The sequence below is a fragment of the Rhinatrema bivittatum genome, chromosome 1 (assembly GCF_901001135.1).
Source record: "Rhinatrema bivittatum chromosome 1, aRhiBiv1.1, whole genome shotgun sequence".
Classification (NCBI taxonomy): domain Eukaryota; kingdom Metazoa; phylum Chordata; class Amphibia; order Gymnophiona; family Rhinatrematidae; genus Rhinatrema; species Rhinatrema bivittatum.
Genome location: NC_042615.1, coordinates 696,573,677 through 696,587,134, shown reverse-complemented (window position 1 = coordinate 696,587,134; position 13,458 = coordinate 696,573,677).

The following is a 13,458-nucleotide window of genomic DNA, read 5'->3' as shown; positions in this document are numbered from 1 at the left end:
AATCAATCTCTGTGCCAGGAACAAAACTTGAAATGAAAAAGAATGTTCATAAAAAATTACTGAGATTAAAAAAAAGACCTAACCCCCCCAAAAAATAAAAAAACAACATAAAATCCCTCTTAAAAATGACCAAAATCTGAACTGCAGCTTTGGACTTCCGCTTCGCCAATGACTTTGTGTCTTTATGGACTTTTGATATGAGGGAATAATGAAGTGGAGGAGGGAGAGTCCCAGAAACATGAGGATGTACACGTCAGGCGAGGGCACACCTGAAAGTAACAGCCACTGTCTGCTGAAAGTTTGCATTTGGGTGAACTGAGCACCTGCTGCTCAGGATCAGTCTAGACATAAACTGGGAGGAGGTTCATCTGAAAGTGAGTACGTTTTGTGCATTTATTTTCCGACCAGGCATACCATAGTGCTAGAAGAACATGAGATCTTTTCTGTGCCTGCTATCTTGTGGTTTTATAAATTCATCGCTTAGCAAACTCGTATCCTAACAGCTATAAGCAGCACTTGTGCAAGTCAGATGCACTTAACAAGCACATTCCTAAAAAAACAAATTATTTCACATACTAAAAAGATATCAAACATCTGAGGTTACCTGCTGTCTTCTTTTAAGATTTCCTGTATAATCATACGTTGCCCACCTCTGCCACCTTGATGATATGTGCCTAATTTGTTAAATGTTTTGCCTTGTACTGTGTCTACGAGAAAAATAGTTGTCAAATGAGGTCCCAAATGTTTTCACAGCTTGCCGGAAGTCATGATAACACCTTTCTTTTTCTATATGCAAAATTCCCTCAACATGCTCCTGGAGATCTCGAATCTATTCAAAACCTCAAATGCTTTAATTTCTAGTGGTGATGCTGATTATGAAGTTTAGGTCTGTGCAGGTATTTTCCCAACAGCTCTTGCCTTAACCAAGTTGAAATGTTGATGAACAGTGTAAACCTTTAGAAGGTAAATCTTGTATCAGTCCCCCCTACTGGTGAAGTCTCGGGCTTTACCAAGTATTTTCAAAGCAAACTTACACACAGACATTTCCTTTGAAAATCCTGGGATAATTGGCAGAGCAGGTGCACAAATTACCTCGCTCAATCTACGCCAAGCAGGATATATCTTGTGTGGGGTAACTTCTGCACTCATTTTAAAATAAAAAAGTAGGCGTGTAATTCACAACTCCCCCTCCCGCCCAGCCCCTATGAATGCACCTCCAATGCATGTAAAAACTTACATGAAACCAGGTTACATGCATACTTTTATAAACGCTGAGCCCAGAGTTGCATTTAGAACTTATATTTATGTGCATAAAACTGGGGTTTTCTGCATGTAAATGGCTCTGCAAAGGATCCCCTTAATGTATTTGAATCTCTGAAAATACTGCATGACTATAAGCTTTAAGTGTGGTTAACTAGCAAGAAAAGAAATAAGGAGGCTGAATGGGATATACTGGATTGATGATTAAACAGAGCAGCAAAGCACCAAACGACAGGGAACAGTGAGTTTCGCATCATTCTCCCTAAAAGTAGAGCACAGTAAGAGCTAGATCTCTTAAAAGGTTTCTACCATTTTGTATCTTTAGCGACAGTTCTTAGAAAGGCCTTTTTTTTTTTTTTGGCAGTTATGAGAATCTGAAACTTTGATTTGTTCACGGAAGTGTGTGTGGATCAGAGCTTAAGCCCCTTTTCAAAATGGCTTCCATTCCATTGTAAGAATTGTTTCATTTGAATAGAACTTTAAGATAAATAGCCATGTTAACTCGAAATGCCCTCTGCTGGTGGTGGTTTGAAAACATTAACTTCATTATATTTAAATCTTTTTTTTCCCAGGTTAATTTATTTGTATATTTGAAACCTGCGTTTCTAAATATCTAGTCAACCACCTGAACGAATGAGACACACCGTTCTGGTTGCCAGAGGGTATTTGAGGCTTTTGTGATTGCAATTTGTCTAAATGATGGATTTTAACAAATGAGTTTAGCAGTGTGGCACTTGCATGTGCCCTTCTTGCTAAAATAATCCCTGCAAAATTTAATAAAACACTTTTTTGAAAAAAAAAAAAAAGGTTTTCTTCTTTTTTGAATGTTTGCATTTCATTTGCTTTGTACACATTGAAAAAAGGTGTGAATGGTTTTTAGGAAAACTTTGACCACAAATAACATGCCTTGCATACATGGTGCTATGCTAGAGGGGATTGATATGGCCAATTCTGCCTTTTGGGGTAATGTGATGTTTTCCACCATACATTTGAAACCAAATTTGGATAAGTGTAAAATATGTCCCAAGGTGATGGAAGAAAAATTTACAGTGATAGAAAACTTACATGCATGATATAGATTTAAACATACAAAATAAGCTGCTTTTTAACCATCTTGACACGTTCTAAATTAAGTTGAAAATTATTTTCAAATGTAGTATGGTAAAAGTTATATGTTGACTGCTCTCTAAAAGTACCTGTGACGGAAATATGTACTAAAATAGCTCAAAGCATTTGTGCGCTTAATTACAATGCCTGAGTTGTCCAAGCATATTGTTGGACAGATAAAAAATAAGGCTAATATATGCAATGAGGAAAAGGTCAAATGAGTTACTTATCCTAGAGAAGAGAACACGGAAAAAGCGACTTGATTCAGTATTGAAATATAAAAAAAGCACTTGTTTCAAACCCTAAAGGGAGTCATGCAATGGAACAGGTTACTAGGAGGCTACTGGATTCTTCATCACTGGAAGTGTGTAAGAGCTGATTAAACATGTCTAGGATGTTTTATGTGCAGCAAATCTTGCATGGTAATATTAGAGATTCATTTGATGTTCCTTCCATCTTATCTGAGGTTCTAGTGAAGGTTTAATTTCTAGAAGCAATGTTAATTCAAAAATAAGCCAAGGTAAATCTGCTGTTTATTAAACACCTTTGTCTAAAAAGTATAGATAATCTACCATAATTATTTAATATGAGAAAAAAAATCAACAGGAACTATAGACCTACAGGCAAAAGTAAAAAGAACTCTATTCAATATCTGGTTCTCTCTTCTCAATCAGAGAAATCTTATGTGGTGAAATCAACAGGATCAAAATTCACAGGCCACTGCCATATAAATGGTAAAAACGAAATGTTAAGTGCAAAACAGTTGCATGCTTTCGGGGTCTTCCGCATCAGAAAATGGAAAGCCAGACTGCTACATCTGCGCTCATCCAGTGATGTAACATAGACAAGAACTTGTAAGCGCTATTTGTCTTTTTTTTTTTTTTTTTTTAATTTTTGTGATTACATTGAAAGAACAACAAACCAGTCTAAACTTCTTCCAATTACCTAAAAGTTGTCTGTACATAGAAAACCAAAGGAAGGCATTTTAACTGTCTTCTGGACCATATCTAGAACATTCAGCTTAAGTCTCGGGATTATCAGTAAATGTTTCCATCCAAAATCTTGCCCAGTTTTCATATATATTCATTGTAGATATCCTAAAATCCCAACTGGCTGTGGGGGGTCACCATGAGAGATATATATATATATATATATATATAGAAACATAGAAATGACGGCAGAAGAAGACCAAATGGCCCATCCAGTCTGCCCAGCAAGCTTCACACATTTTTTCTCTCATACTTATCTGTTTCTCTTAGCTCTTTGGTTCTATTTCCCTTCCACCCCCACCTTTAATGTAGAGAGCAGTGATGGAGCTGCATCCAAGTGAAATATCTAGCTTGATTAGTTAGGGGTAGTAGCCGCCGCAATAAGCAAGCTACACCCATGCTTATTTGTTTTACCCAGACTATGTTATACAGCCCTTATTGGTTGTTTTTCTTCTCCCCTGCCGTTGAAGCAGGGAGCTATGCTGGATATGCGTGAAGTATCAGTTTTCTTTTTTTTCTCCCCTGCCGTTGAAGCAGAGAGCTATGCTGGATATGCGTGAAGTATCAGTTTTTCTTCTCCCATGCTGTTGAAGCAGAGAGCCATGCTGGATATGCATCGAAAGTGAAGTATCAGGCACATTTGGTTTGGGGTAGTAACCGCCGTAACAAGCCAGCTACTCCCCGCTTTGTGAGTGCGAACCCTCTTTTCTTCTCCCCTGCCGTTGAAGCAGAGAGCTCTGCTGGATGTGTGAAGTATCAGTTTTTCTTCTCCCCTGCCGTTGAAGCAGAGAACTATGTTGTATATGCATTGAAAGTGAAGAATCAGGCTTATTTGATTTGGGGTAGTAACCGCCGTAACAAGCCAGCTACTCACCTCTTTGTGAGTGTGAATCCTTTTTTCCACATTTCCTCTTGCTGTTGAAGCTTAGAGCGATGTTGGAGTCACAGTAAGCATGTGTATGTTTATTTAATAAGGGTATTGTCTCCAGGCAGTAGCCATCATTAGGTTTGAAAGGTGCTGCCTCATATAGTGGAAGAATGATACCTATCTGTGGACTTCACACCCTCTTGGTGCTTGGATTTGTAGACTCATTTCCTATTTATTATCAACTAATACACCAAAGTATTTTTGCTGGTTAGTGTTTGCAAGTACAACCCTATTAAAAATATATTTGCATCTTTTAACCAATAACTGTATTTGTCCACATTAAATCTCACCTGCCACTTTGTCTATTGCTTCTGTGATATATAATGATTTTGGCAATTCCTTCCTTCAAATTCATATTATACTATGTATAGATAGATAGATATACCCACAAACACATATACTGTAGGCACTGCCCTGCTTTCTTGTGGCAGATTTTTCAAAATTCTGCAGCAATTATGTGGTAAATTTGCATAACTTTTCACACCTCAGACTATCCAAAAAAGTCAATTGTTTATTGAAAACCATTTTGGGTTTTTTAAAATACTTAAACTAGAAAAATATACAAAATTTACCAACTGCAAAAATAAACTATTTATCAAGTAATTTTGTTACAAACTTTTAACTGTGAAATGTTAGTTTTCTTCTGAATTGAAATACAGTGCAACCAATCTTTTTATATTTTCTTGTGAAAGTTCTTATCTTTCTTATCTTATCCTGATTAAGCCGCCATGTATATACCTGTAAATAGCCTGTTAAGCTCGTTAATTGTTTTAATTTTTAACCTGCCTGCTCTATGTATATTCCTCCCTGTTTCCCCTCCCTGTTGATTGTAATTCCATCCTTCTAGTTACAATGTGAACCGGTATGATGTATGCTTACTAATGCCGGTATATAAAAGTTTCAAATAAATAAATAAATAAATCTTTCCAAGTATATGAGCTTATGGACACTGAAAATGCCCTCAGTTTCAGCAATTTGTCATACTGTTAATTACACAGAAAAATGTGCATGCATATATTCAGCACATGGTAACAGTCACAGAAAGAGGTTTAATTAACACAAGTTTGAAACTTGTCAGCAGTTGTTCCAGTCATTAAGGATTCTGTGAATTGAAATTAATTCCCTTTCTACCTATTGTGGCATACCAGCATTTGCAGATTTCTAAAAAACACATCCAATTTTTTCAGCAGATTTATGATTGACCACATATGCAAGGTGCAAGAACCTTTGATTAAAGATGAAATTATTCTAAAGGGACATTTCTGCATTCAGGAATTTTATCAAAATCATTTTTGGTTTGATACAAATTTAAGAAATCTTTCAGGGATCAAACATAAGAACATGCCATACTGGGTCAGACCAAGGGTCCATCAAGCCCAGCATCCTGTTTCCAACAGTGGCCAATCCAGACCATAAGAACCTGGCAAGTACCCAAAAACTGTCTATTTCATGCTACTGTTGCTAGTAATAGTAGTGGCTATTTTCTAAGTCAACTTAATTAATAGCAGGTAATGGGACTTCTCCTCCAAGAACTTATCCAATCCTTTTTTAAACACAGCTACACTAACTGCACTAACCACATCCTCTGGCAACAAATTCCAGAGTTTAATTGTGCATTGAGTGAAAAAGAACTTTCTCCGATTAGTTTTAAACGTGCCCCATGCTAACTTCATGGAGTGTCCCCTAGTCTTTCTATTATCCGAAAGAGTAAATAACTGTTTCACATTAACCCGTTCTAGACCTCTAATGATTTTAAACATCTCTATCATATACCCCCTCAGCTGTCTCTTCTCCAAGCTAAAAAGCCCTAACCTCTTTAGTCTTTCCTCATAGGGGAGCTGTTCCATTCCCTTTATCATTTTGGTCACCCTTTTCTGTACCTTCTCCATCACAACTATATCTTTTTTGAGATGCGGTGCCCAGAATTGTACACAGTATTCAAGGTGCGGTCTCACCATGTAGTGATACAGAGGCATTATGACATTTTCCGTTTTATTCACCACTGCCGCAGCACACTGAACCGACGATTTCAATGTGTTATTCACTATGACGCCTAGATCACTTTCTTGGGTGGTAGCTCCTAATATGGAACCTAACATAGGGAAAAATAACCCATGCTATAGTTACCCAATCTGCATCACCTCGCACTTGTCCACATTAAATTTCATCTGCCAATTGGATGCCCAATTTTCCAGTCTCAGAAGGTCTTCCTGCAATTTATCACAGTCTGCTTGTGATTTAACTACTCTGAACAATTTTGTATCATCTGCAAATTTGATTACCTAACTCATCGTATTTCTTTCCAGATCATTTATAAATATATTGAAAAGTACGGGTCCCAGTACAGATCCCTGAGGCACTCCACTAACCACTCCCTTCCACTGAGAAAATTGTCCATTTAATCCCACTCTCTGTTTCCTGTCTTTTAGCCAGTTTGTAATCCACGAAAGGACATCGCCACCTATCCCATGACTTTTTACTTTTCCTAGAAGCCTCTCATGAGGAACAGACTGTTTTCTTTCCCCCCTCCAACTTCATCCGCCTCATCTCCTAATTAATTTAGGACAGGTGGAAGGGGGATGAGGTAGAATAAATGAATGAGAATACTGCCTGCTATTTGTGAGGGAAGGAGCTGAGAGAAAACAGAGACTGAAGGCAAGTAGGCACCCTGTAGTTTTTTTTTTTCAAAGATTGAATTAAGAGGTGAGAGAGCTTTCAGAAATGTTGATTCTGTTACAAGTTGTCAATTTTGCGGCAACAAGTTAACTATGCATTTTTTCCTGCAACCACACAATCGCAGGAGCTTAGGGCCACTAACCATAGGCAAATAGGAATCACTGATTTTACAGAGGGTGATATCTCTATATCTTCCCTTCTACAAAATCAGCAAATCCTGCAGTATATTTAGTGTGACAGAATTTGGTCTCTCATCTGCAAAAGCATTAGTAATTTCTTCTTCCAAAATATTGTGTAAAAATTGTGCTTTATAGTTTTTTTTTTATTAAATGTTCAGAATGTACACCAAGCTTACAATGTAAAAAATTCACTAAACAAACCAATATAGAGGTGAATTTTAATACCTACACGCGCACATATGTGCACGCATTTGCCGGCATGTGCACATGGGTGTGCCGATTTTATAACATGCACACGTTTATGCACATGTTCTAAAATCGGCTGTCCACACATACATGTGTGCACAATTTTATATCGACGCACGCATGTGTGCGTGAATGTCATCTCACGCGCATAAATGGGGGGATTTTAGTAGATGCATACTGCGACGCATTAGGGCTATTTCCCCTGTTCCTTCTCAGTTCACCCCTGTAAAGGAGTGGACTTCCTAAACCCCCTACCTAGTAATCTGCCTCTCTTTTACCCTTCTAGCCCCAACCCCTAAAACCCTACTGAATACCCTAATTTTTTTTATTCCTGTACATACACAGTCCGTAGCAGAAGCAAGTTACGTGGTTGTGGGATACCGGTGCACTTGGGCGCAACACTGACTTCATGTTGCTGTCCCAGCCTGCCCATGCCCCACCCAGACCCCGCTTACATCCCATCCCTTTTGCTCAAAACCTTTGTAATGCACATGCCAGGGAGATACACGTGTAGCTGCGGGCCTTTTACAATCCATGCAGCCCACACTCTTCCAAGTCACGCAAGTATCTCCCAGCTTGGCCAAAAATTTGGGTTTTGAAAAGGGGGGGGGGGGCACGCGCAAGGTTGTATAAATTTGCAAATACATGCGGCGACGCAACGGGGCCTTTCCCAGTTCCCTCCCAGTCCGCTCCAATTAAGGAGCAGACTGGGAGGGAACTTCCCAACCCCCTACCCTCTCTTCGCCTTCCCCTTCCCCTATCCTGCCCTCCCCCCTCCCCCCTATCCTAACTACCCCTAATTTTTTTAACTAACTTTTTGCTCCTGCAAAGGCAAATGGCCGCTGTACTGGGCGCTTCTAGCCCCGCCCCGCCCCCGGACCACCCCGCGCAGAAAACGACCCCCGTCCTGCCCCTTTCAGAAAGGCCCGTGCTTATGTGCATACCGGCCTTTACACGCGTCTCTGGGCCTTTTTTAAAATAGGCTTGGCGCACGTGTGGCCTTCTGAAAATCCGCCCTATAGTGAATACACTAATACATTTAAAGGATTCAAATTGTACGCAATCCTACACCCATAGCAATCTAAAACTTGATTAGGAACTGAACAAATTTAAGATGAAGACAGCAGTCCAGCAGCAAGAGGGGGCCTTCCAGTCTTTTGCATCGAGTGTCACATGTATGAGTTTTTACTCGCCGATGAGAAGTTGTATGTGTGCATCCGATGCAAAGAGCTCCTGTTTCTTAGAGAATTACTCCGATATCTGGAGGCTAGAGTTGCAGACCTGAAGGAGCTTAGGCAGAGAGTTATATAGATGAGACCTTCAGGGACATAGTAGCCAAGTCCCAACTCCAGTCTGGCATCCTTGTGTTGCTTTGGAGAAGTAAGGTCTCATGATCAGAGAGCATCAACCTGGTGCAGCAGTAAATGATCCTGTAGCAAGGACCTGCTCTCCAGGTGGTGCATTGTCCTCTTGCACCAAGGATGTGTCTCCCAGGGCTCCTGCCAAGGAGGGAAGGGTCAAGTCGGCTGTCATAGTTGGTGATTCGATTATTAAGAATGTAGACAGCTGGGTGACAGGTGGGCGTGAAGACCGTCTGGTAACATGCCTATCTGGTGCAAAGGTGACGGACCTCACACATCACCTAGATAGGATGGTACATGTGGGCACCAACAACATAGGAAAATGTGGGAGGGAGGTTCTGGAACACAAATTTAGACTCTTAGGGGCCGATGCAATAAAGTCGCATAGAAAGTGGGCACTGAACAGTCAGTGCCTGCTCTCTTAACGTGCGCATGGCGCCCCAAAGGGGGGGGGGGCACTATGCAATATTTAAATTAGGGGTCGCGTTAGCAAGGATGCGCTAGCGACCCTTGCACATCTTTGCTAACATGAACCCAAATGGTTTTCGTGACTGCCGGTCACAAAAACTGACGCCGATAAACCCAGCATACAGCAGTCATGAAAAGTGCCGTCGATAAACCCGGGGTTATGCGCACCGGGCCTATTTTCAAAAGGCTTGGTGGTGCACGTAAAGCCCCGGGACGCATGTAAGTCCCGGGGTTTGAAAAAAGGGGCGGGTGTGTGGATGGGGCGGGGAGGTCCAGGGTCAGGATGTGGGCGGGGACAGAGCCTCCAGGCACAGCGGCCATTTGCTGCTGTCCCCGGGATTTTGGGCTGGCCATTGGCCAGCGTGTGCAACTTGCGCCTGCCAAAGGCAGGCGTAACTAGGTAAGATAACCTTTTTAGGGCGGTTTGGCTTAGGGCTGGGGGGCAGGAGAGTTAGGGGAAGGGAAGGTAGGGAAGTTCCCTCCAAGACCGCTCCAATTTTGGAGCGGCCTGGGAGGGAATGGAGGAAGGCAGAGCGGCTCGGCGCGCGCTAGGGGGTAGATTTTCAAACCGCGCAATTTGGCGTACTTTTGCTGGCGCATCAGGCGCAAGCAAAAGTACGCGGGATTTTAGTAGATTTATTTATTTATTTATTTATTTAAGTTTTTTTATATACCAACATTCAAGACGGTAGTCCCATCATGCTGGTTCACAAGAAACAGGGGTGCAATTAAATAAACTTTACAATTTGAACAATAGTGCAGAAAAGCAGTTACATGTAACAGGGAATCAATAACTTGGGGTAAGAAGGAAAATGAAGATCAGATATATATATATATACAAAAACATTATAAGAGGTGGCTATTAATGCTATTACTAGCGAAGTATGTTGATTGAAGGGAGTTAAGTAATGTTGGAGTTAGATACGCGCGTAGCCGCTAAAATCCTGGATCGGCGCGCGCAAGGCTATCAATTCCGTATAGCCGGCGCGCGCCGAGCCGCGCAGCCTACCCCCGTTCCCTCCGAGGCCGCTCCGAAATCGGAGCGGCCTCGGAGGGAACTTTCTTTTGCCCTCCCCTCACCTTCCCCTCCCTTCCCCTACCTAACCCACCCGCTCGGCCCTGTCTAAACCCCCCCCTTACCTTTGTCAGGGGATTTACGCCTCCCGGAGGGAGACGTAAATCCCCGCGCGCCAGCGGGCCGCTAGCGCGCTGGGACGCAACCTGGGGGCGGGTCCGGAGGGCGCAGCCACGCCCCCGGACCGGCCCGGGGCGTAGCCACGCCCCTGGGCCCGCCCCCGGAACGCTCCCGACACGCCCCGAAAACACCGCACGGTTCGCACCCGCCCCCGACACACCCCCCTCAGAAAACCCCAGGACTTACGCGAGTCCCGGGGCTCTGCGCGCGCCGGTAGGCCTATGTAAAATAGGCTCACTGGCGCGCAGGGCCCTGCTCGCCTAAATCCGCCCGGATTTGGGCGGATTTAGGTGAGCAGGGCTCTTAAAATCCGCCCCTAGGTGCACAATTGTGCACCCCCTTACGCGTGCCGACCCCTGATTTTATAACATGCACGCGGCTGTTTTAAAATCTGCCCCATACTGTGCAGAAGGATCACAGTAACTTGATAGAACCTGATGAAAAGAAGCTTTGCAACCTATAGCATAGTAAATGAAAGCAGATAGACACACAAATGGGTGACATCATCCTGACTGCGCCAAGTCAGAAGAACTCTCTCAGAGTTCAGAAAAAAATAGTTTTTCTGAGCATGCTTGCACCTTCCCATGCGGCCACCCATCAGGCGAGTCTCTTCAGTCTTTATTGCAAGTTATTCTTCAACTCTAAGAGAAGGTGAGAGGGATTGTGTGGCTAATTTATCCAGCTGTTTATGGAGAACATTTGTTACAGATGAGCAACTCTGCTTTCTCTGTGGAAAAGCAAGATAATATCAGCAATACAAGTATAGACTCCCAAGCTGAGGGTTGCATTTGAGTAGCTTAAGTTTTGTAGATGTGACATTGCAACCCATAATTATTGGTTGAGGCTGGAGGGTAGAGTTAAAGAGATTAATTAAATAAGCTTTTAAGAACTGCCTGACCAAAACTGTCCAGATGGGAAGCGTTCTCTAGGCAATAATGAGTTGTAAAAGTATTAAAATCATGTAGCAGCCTTGCAGATATCACTGCTCTACAGCCAAAATGCTTCTGAACTGACTGTAGTCAAACTTTACTAAATCTGGGTCACTGAGAACAAAAATGATGCTTAAAATTGTTGATAGGCTTTAATTTTCAAGATATGCTACTGGGTCAGTATAAACAACCTTTGACTTGGGAATTGCGGAGGATAAATGAGTTAAGAAAGGAAAGTATCTCAAATTAAACCAGAAATGACTAATGTACATCTTTGACTGGATCTATGAATGAATCCTTGACCGGGTATGGACAGTAGTTGCTTTTTGAGCACAACAATGAATGATGCACTCTTAAGCTCATATTGCTTCTTGTATGATATGGATTGCATTATGTTATTCCTAGAAGTCATGGAAGAAAATATTCAGCATCGAGCGCTTCTTGAATCAAGGAAGACTTTGTTACTACCTTTAATACATCAAGCTGGATCTGATGAAGAACTTTGTCAAGGCCAAGGACAGAACTAAAGCAGCCTTCAAGTACCTTGGTGGTAGATTTCCAAGGTTAAGTGAAGCTAAGATAAAGGAAGGTGTCTTTTTTTTTTTTTAAGATCTGGGAGGAAGTGATTTTTCTGCCCCTCTTCCTACCCATTGGATCCTGGAAGGATCATGCAGGCAACCAAAAACGAAAATAGGGAGAGAGAACTGGTGGAGCCATCAGTGGGGGCCATCCACCAATGGCCAAAGAAGACGAGAGGGAGAGAGGCCCACCGTGAAGCCATTGCAGGACCCCAGCCTGCCAGCAGTCAAAGAGAAGAGGGATAGAGGACCTCCAGGAAAGCTAAAACTAACTGTAACTATCTGTTTTAAGAGGGAGGACACTAACTTAGAGTCTTCGTATTCCCTGGGGATACAGACACTAGCTCTCTGTGCCGAGATATGATTTTTGCCACCTACGTGGGGCTCCCACTGACCAAAGGGGCCCTGACCTGAGGGATCTACTGCTCCACCTAACCCAGGACAGCAGCTGGATATCCTGGCCCTGATACAAGACTCCTGCACGGACAGGAGATACAGAATTTGTAACAGAAAATAAAGAGAAGAGAAAACTGTGGAGCTGGAAGCATATTTATTCATGCCATTCAACCACACCGTTTGCAGTAAAGTGTTATTTTTGGACACTAAATCCATTGTCCCTGTGTCTCATTTGGCACCCAGCATCAAGTGTAAAAATTCACTTAACACACAGGCCAATACAGTACAGTGCGCTCCGTCGGACGCTATTGGACGCGCGTTTTCCCTTACCCCTTAATCAGTAAGGGGAGGAAACGCGCGTCCAACCCGCGGCACCTAATAGCGCCCTCAACATGCAAATGCATGTTGATAGCCCTATTAGGTATGCGCGCGGGATACAGAAAGTAAAATGTGTAGCCAAGCCGCATATTTTACTTTCAGAAGCTGCTTTTCTGTGCACCCTCCGACTTAATATCATAGCGATATTAAGTCGGAGGTCCCGAAGAGTAAAAAAAAGTAAAAAAAAATAAATAAATAAATTTGAATTTGGCCCGCGGCTGTCGGGCCGAAAACCGGACATTCAATTTTGCTGGCGTCCGGTTTCCGAGCCCGTGGCTGTCAGCGGGCTTGAGAACCAACGCTGGCAAAATTGAGCGTCGGCTGTAAAACCCGCTGACAGCTGCCGCTCCTGTCAAAAAGGAGGCGCTAGGGACGCGCTAGTGTCCCTAGCGCCTCCTTTTCCCCGTTTCTACCGCGCCACCTAATTTAAATACTGCATCGCGTGCACCGGGAGAGCGGGCGTTCGTCTGCTCTCCCACGGACTTTACTGAATCAGCCTGACAGGAAGTTAGCCACCTCACACTAGGACCTAGGAGGACTACTTTCTATCCCTAGCCAAAAGGACCTGCACCTTGGGAAGGGAAGAGTCAGAGAAGCAAGCCAGGGTCCCTGCCCCATAGAGCAAACAAATCACTTTATGTACCCACTTGCGCTGGACTTGGTCACCGGAGTGGAGTTACATGTGGAAACAGAGAGAAGATATGCTAAGGAAGATTCTGTAGCCTTGATTGGATGGTCTCTAACCTTTCCTTGGAGATAGAATTCTGA